Raw genomic sequence first — 7,416 nt, 5'->3', positions numbered from 1 at the left:
AGGAAGATAGGTAAGGAGTCTGCTGTAGAGCGATCCTTTTCCTCCAGGGCGGGTCCGTGTGGCAAGGTGCATGAGTATTCTCTCCTCTCCAAGGCCAGGTTGACAGGTTTTACCAATGTGGCTATGTCAGGAGTGTGAGGGGGAAAAAATCACCCCCGTAACTCACGGCTTTGCCAGCAAAACCCTTTGTGTAGACACCTCTTATACCGCAAAAGGGACTCTTGCTGGTATAGATAATATCATTCGGGGAGATGGTTTAACTCCACAGGCAGAAGAACTCCTTTTGCTAGCATAAGCTGCACCTCCCCTAGGGGACTTTGCCCAAAGCTTTTGAAATGTGGACTAGCCTCAAGTAATGTGAGTGTTCAACAGGAAGAATCTGTCCTACCCTGCGAACTCACAGCTGCAGTTCTGTGTGTTGCTGGTAGGTGGCGCAACAGACCCAGAGGTGTCAAACAGTCTGGTTGTGGCAAAGCTAAAATGTTCTGAGAGCTGAAAAGATGATTGGGGGGGAAAAACCATTCGTCATTCTTCCCCTCTAAAGTGGTGCTCTGGGTTACATGTTACAACCGCAAGCTGTCTCCTGTTCCTTTCCCAGGTGTCTCATGGCAGTCAGCCCGGTCATGTATTGACCCAGCTAACCTAGCCTTCAGGTGAAGGCTTTTAGTCTGACTCGGGGGCCAAGGGGGCCTGGCTTATACCTTTAGTTAAGGTCTGTGGCTCAGGATGTAAATTTTAGGACTCTGCACTCTCTTAGCTCCGCAGCAGAGCTACCACGGGGCTCATTGGGAGGTTTGCACAAAGGTCAAGGAGAGGATCTGGCCTTTATGTCGTAACAAAACTTTTTTTTTTTTTTAGTCCTTGACATTGTGCTAAGAAGGGAAATATGCTCCTGGTTAAGACCAGTGGCCTTTCTTCCTCTTCCAGCCGCCTTTCTCCATTTCTCTTCCAGTCTGTCACCTCTTTTCCCTCCCTTGCAGTAACTTCCAGTCTCCCACTGGTGGATCCAGCTCCCCTTCCCTTGCCCCCCTTCCGTCTGCTAAAACCAGAAATAGCTCACCTTGCCATCTAAAGTGTCGTTGGTCATGTGCGTTATCGCCCCAGCAAGGTTAATGGCAAGCAAGGGAGTACGTACCTATCTCATTGTTTCAGGCTTGCTGCAGACTCAGGCAGAGACCGCTGCCTCAGCTGCACTTGGTGCACATTTGGAAGGTTATCTTCGTAACCGGCGGGCTAGAAACCTTTTTATAAAATGAAAGTTTAGACTCCAGATGAGCCATGTGGGCCACATAAATGTACCATGCTGGCCCGTGGCTGTATGTTTGACACCATTGCTATAGGATGTGTAGTGACAAAGGCCAAAGTGTGCCCCGTTGTGATTAGGGCGATCCATATAAAATTGACTGCCTTCCATATATCCCTGCCATAGTGTATTTCCATTGGGGCAAACGCAATGAGAACCAAAACCTAACTATCTGAGCTCTGAGTCTTTGGATCTCCTGGCAAAATCAACCTATGGACCCTTCCCTGACTGCTCCAGTGCTCCTCTACCCAGACTCTTGGGGTATGTTCTGCTTCACCTGGAGTTTCCCTGTGTCCCACCGGTTCCCCATTGCTTAATGTTGCCAGGCTACGATACTGGTGACTCCTCTAAATTGACTTGTTGTCCTAAGGCCCCATTGCTAGTTGGCTTTTAGGGCAGTCCCTGTTTTTAGGATTCAAGGGTAGAAGCTCGGCTGTGCTCTGAAAGGTTGAGAATGCAACCAGGAAGCCATGTGCACTGTGGAGAGTGGGAGGAGCTGGTAGACTGGCTGCTGGGCCCACGTTGACAGTCTAGTGTGTGAAGTGGAGCCATGGGAGAGGCTGGTAGGATGACTTGAGTAATCCTGCAGCTGTACTTTCTGTTCCAGTGACACTTCATAAAACAAACTGGCTGTTACACGCCAGCTGGGTCACTTGGATTGCCACACACTTCAAACCCTCTTGTCTCACTTCTTGGTTGCCTTGTGCTGTTGAAAATCTTTTGCCCTGTTTTCATGTTAGCTTGACAGCTCCGGGTGGGAAGGGAGGTATGGTATTCCGGGTATCCCCTTTAGAGGGTCATGCCAACACCTCCACAACTTTCAACGGCATCTGTCTTGAGATGCTCGCAGAGGTGCCTTGTGCACCATGTGTTGGCTTTTATAGATTTGTTAAAGATGCATTGGGGCAAGATGGTTCTAGCCCTGCTTTGTGGAGAATGCGCAACTTCGAGGTTGTTACTGACATAAAGGAGGGACCAGTGCCATGAAAACCCAGGGGCTGTTTTAAACACACAGCGGTGATGGTTGTGGTAGTACCCAAAGCCTCAGATCAGGAGTGGGAACCCTATGTCTCCCAGAGAGTTAAATCATGGCAGCATAACCCCTTCCCGTTAAGGATGAGGTTTTCCAAAGAGTTCTGCTCCCACCTCGGCAAGTGGTCAGATGTTCTCAGTGGGGATGCTGCTGAGTCCTTAAGAAAATCAGTGCTGAAAATCTGTCCAGAAGGATATTCGTTCCCTCCAGTTCTTTATGTTCTGTCATGTGCAGGGCATTGGTCCATCCTAGTTCAGCTGTGCTGTTGAGGCTGCTGGAAGTCTAAGGAAACCCTTAAGCACAGGTCTGTGTCTTAAGATCCATCCTCCCTTGGATGGATCTTAAGGTTTGTCTAGCACCTCTTCTTAAACGGTTTCGGAAGGAAAACTAGACCATTTTGCTAGAGGATGGAGCTGCTAAAACGTTGGGAGAAAAAGCCCAACTGTGAGTGCAGCGCATGGCCACCGAAAGCGTGTCTGGGATTCACAGCAGGGTCTAATCCAGCGAAGCCCAGGGGAGCTACTACACCTGAGCAGCAGTGCTGGAATGTTTCTCCTGTCATGCTCACCAAGTGGACAAGTGTCAAAGTTCCTTTGATCTTTCAAAAGGCTGGTATCTTCGAGACGTTGCATCAGGGTCGGTGGCTTGTTTGGAACGTCCTGAGCTGGAGGGTGAGGCTGGAATTTTGTCACCAGGGCTGCCTTGCTTGAGGGCCAGCTCTCTCAGCTCATTGATCTTGCTTCTGAGGATGAGTGGGTTTAGACCCAGGATGGACAGAAGAAAGCATTTATCTCATCATTAAAACACAGGTCTGGGAGACAGAGGTAGGTTCTATACCCAACTCTGCCATCGACTGAGACCTTGAACACCTTTGCTGTGTCTTCCCACTTGTAAAACAATCCACTCCACATAGGGTGGCTTAATTCATTCATGTTTCTAAAACACACAGTCTCTCAAACTGCCAGAAGGCTTCCAAGAGTTTCCTCGCCAGCTGTTGAACCTCAGCCCCTTGTGGCTAACGGTGGTGGTGTGAGACCTGATTCCCTTTAGCAGAAGGCACCATGGGGTTAATGCATGAGCTTTTCCCCTGAGCACAGACCTGTTCTAAATCTGGTTTGGTGACAAAGCAAACAAGTCTGGCGGTTTCCGCTCCAGTCACCGTGCACATCTGATGTTACCAAATGACTGTGCAGTTTTGATTCCCAGAATCTGGCTCAGCAAGGGTGTTGCAGAACCGTGCACTGCCAGAGCCCTGTGTGGGACGCTGCCGTGCTTGTGCTATGTCTGGTTCCAGCCATCGTCAAGATCGCTACATTCACCCAGTTGTTTCCTTCAAAGGAAACTGGAGTCAGCGCTGTAGCCTGTGCCCCTTTAAGGACCGAGCTGCCTTCAGACACATGAAGGATGACTCTGGCTAAAGTAAGAGACTTAGATTCTGGATACCAGGGTTCGATTCCCTGCTGTGCCACACACCTTGGGCAAGTCATTTGGGCTCAGAGCCTTAAAGGTTTGGGATCTGGGCCTTGATCTCCCAGCCTCTGTAAGCTGGAGATAATAGCACTGTCCTACCTCAGAGGGGTGTTGGGAGGTGATGCCTTAGGTGGATGGAGGTCAGATTACTCTTGAGTGCTCAGTAAGGGGGCTATAGAAGTAGCTCAAACCAGCACACCTGCATGCCTTGAACTGGTTGAGGTGCAAAATGAGGCACTTCCTGGAATTGTTTTTGGTTGGGGGCTGGGGTCCCTGCTGGGCAACATAAATGCCCATGACTAGGGGATGTAACCAACTAATAAAATCTAAAGCTTCCATCCCGCGCTGTGTTGCTCTGGGTTTCATGGAGAGGGAAGCCTTGCGTGTGCTTTTCTGACCAGAACCGCGCTCCAGCATTAATCCCTGAGATGGGAGGTGGGGGCAAATAGATTTCTCCTGCAGCTGAGATCTCCTGAACTGTCTCTTAGTGGGTGAGATCAGGAGCCCTGTGCTCCGCATGGGATCACAGGTGACCTTTCCTGCTCTGTAAGAGGATGCTGCTGTAGTAGGGAAGCTGTTGTCCCAGTCTGATGGGGTGGCTTGAGTCCACTAGCCTCATTTAGTTACTGAGAAACTGGGCTACTCTGTGGAGCTTGACTTGGATTCCTACTAAATAGCAAGGGGTTTTCCCTCCTCCTCTTCCTGCACCAGGAGGGGAAGCACAGTGATTAGGATCAGGCAGCTGCAGTTACTTGATTCCACAATGGAGCCTTTGATGTCCTGGGCACAGCCCCATGCCCCGGTGTGAGAGGCTGGCAGCAGTAAAATGAAGATAGGCCAGTTCGTGTACCAGCACAAAGGAGCAAGTCTCTCTGCTGCATCTGAGAGAGGCCCTGTGCCTCCCGAGATCAGAGGGGAGCCTGTGTACTATACACCTAAGATAGGAATTCCTTGGTCAGGCTGGAGCAGCGGTGTGGTGTACTGGCTCTGACCTGGGAGTCAGGAGATCTGGGTTCTACTCCTGGCTCAGCAACTGACCCCTGTGTGCCCTTCGGCAAGTCACTCTCCTCACTCTGTGCCTCAGTTTCCCCTCCTTTGTCCTCTCTCTAGATTGGCATCCCTTTCCCAAAGAGCTCGCACTCAATGTACAGCACCTAGCACCATTTGGTCCTGATCCCAGATGGGCCATGTCAATGTTCCTGTATCACAGATTATGATCCCTGACAGGGCTGTTGAATCACAGTTCCTTGCCTCAACATGGTCACAGCTGGAGTCCACCGGTCTGCAGCCCACCTTCCAAGTAGTTCTGTAATGCTGGGCGCATAAGCAACATGTTTTCCTCATGCTGAAGATGCTGAGACTCCCAAGTGATTGGGTGGCCTTATGAACGGGAGCATGCTGGACTCCACAGGGGGCAGGCTCCTGCTGGAGAGTAGTAACAGAGCTGAGCTCGTCCATTAGTGGTGGCACCCACGCGCCATTCGCAGTTACAAGGGCATGCACACAGAGAGCGACTTTGAACCGCTGCTTCCTAGCAATTGGAACCCATCGTTGCCTTTCTCCACCTGGCTTCAGACCTACCTTGTTGGCTTCCCCTGGGCCTAACCAGACAGCCCAACCGGATGGGCAGAGTCTGCTGCTGCTCTGGCACGGAGGCCTTGGGTGAGAAGTTTCTCTTCCGGCAGAGCTTGGTCTGGGGGGTGGCGACAGTTAGGAAATCCAGTCACTGCCCCAGTTCGTGCTGCTGATGTCCAGAGAAGGGAACTTCCTCCCAAATACAGATGGTAGCAGCAGGGTGACTCCTAGCGCAGTGATGCGTAGAAGGAAGCACGGGTGTCTTGCTTTCATTGCGGCAGGGATTGCAGGCTGGGCTGTAACCTGGTGAACACAGGCCAAGAGCACAGTCCTCTCAGCACGTGGGAGCCCTTTGCTTCCCTCTGATTGTCCTTATCTGTGGAGAAAACAGCGAGGAGTATGAAATCCAAGCGGGTTCTGGGAATGTTATCAGTGCTATGAAGTGAGATGGCCCTGGAGTACCATTGATGAGCTCGTGGGGCTGTTCTTGTATCTGGGGCCCTGCCTTGCCCTGGCCTCCTGGGATGTGTTTGGCTGTGAGCGGACCCTGAACTCACTCCCTATCTTATCTCTGCCCAGTCTCTCTGGCTACTTCAGTCTCCTGAGGACCCTTCCCTGAGGATGTCTCCTGCTGTTTGACAAGAGCTTAAATGGAGCCATGGCTTTCACTTTCTCTTGGCTCATTGCCTGTGGATGGGGGAGGTGGTACCCATATTAATGGGACCAGCGGGAGGTCACATCTGTTTATCCTGCTTCTTTCCCCTTCTACCCTACTCTGACAGCTGGGACCAGCTCATCATCTGGACCAAATCTGGCCGTGCTCAGTGCTGACCTAGTTAGGTCCTTACTGAGGATGCCCAGTGGTGGTCATGAATCCTGAGGATCTCGGCGATGAGTCAGAGCCGCCCTATAGAGGGTCAAAAGGCCCCATTGCCTTGATCCCTTTACTGGGCTGCATCAGGATCCAATGTCCTAGGGCAAAGTGAGCTCATGCCCATTTGGGCCTGTGCCCTTCTTTGAGCTGTGGGCTGTCAATCTGACCCGCCAGGCTCTACGCTGGCCACGGGGCGTCCTTCATGGGGCTGTGAACGAGCAATGCAGGGCAGACAGCTCTGCTGCTTTAAAGCCCTCTCGGCCCTTTGGTGGTGGGGGAAAGGGACACAAGACAAGGACTTGGAAAAGCAGGAGTCGCTGGTTCTTTTCAAACCAGCCGCGCCCTGTTTCATTTCATCGCACACACGCGCACGCACCTCCCCTTAACTTTGCTCTTCAGGACAAATTCCATCACCCGTCTTGATGCTGTACCTAGCTAATACTTCACACACACAGCATTTGACACCTTCACCAAGGTATCGAAGGCAATCACTGCTGTGCGTGCCCTTTCAAGAATGGGCCCCTCTAGCTGCCATGTTCCAGAGCTGGCCGCCGTCCACTCTGTCTCGCAAAGGCACAAGTTGTAGACCAGTGATTTCAGCTTTTGGAAAGCCAAGCGGATGCAGCACAGAGAACCCCAAAGAGCAAAACTACAGAGATTTTACCGCTCGTCCTCCAGCAATGACACAGCCCTGTGGCTACTGTAAAAATATGGAAGAGTGCTTTAATTTGCCTGGACGCTTATAGACATACACTGTATACACGTGCATTGATACATAGTTTAACAAAAACAACCCCAAAGTGTCTGGCTGTTCCCACTTGGGTAGCTCAGCCTCACGCCATCTGTGGTCCTCCTTTTGAGGGAACAATAGTTGGAGCATTATGCCCAGAGATCTTGGGGCCTGCTGCGGGGGGACGGGGGAGCTGCCAGCGCTCAGGGTGACACAGCAGGATCATTCCACTTCCTGGTCCACGGGGAGCCAGTTCTATTCAAGGGGGAGCCAGCGTCCTGGCTCTGGTTTGGCACTGCTTGCTGGAGAGCAGGTCCAAAGCAGTGGTTTTAAATCCTTCGCTGCTCCCCATGCTGGAGGGCAGGGGGAGAGCCCATCTCCTTTTTCGTTACAAAAAATAATAAATAGCACAAAAAAGTCCTTTTAAAAAA

The sequence above is a fragment of the Lepidochelys kempii genome, chromosome 25 (assembly GCF_965140285.1).
Source record: "Lepidochelys kempii isolate rLepKem1 chromosome 25, rLepKem1.hap1, whole genome shotgun sequence".
NCBI lineage: Eukaryota > Metazoa > Chordata > Testudines > Cheloniidae > Lepidochelys > Lepidochelys kempii.
This window is presented reverse-complemented; position numbering follows the sequence as displayed.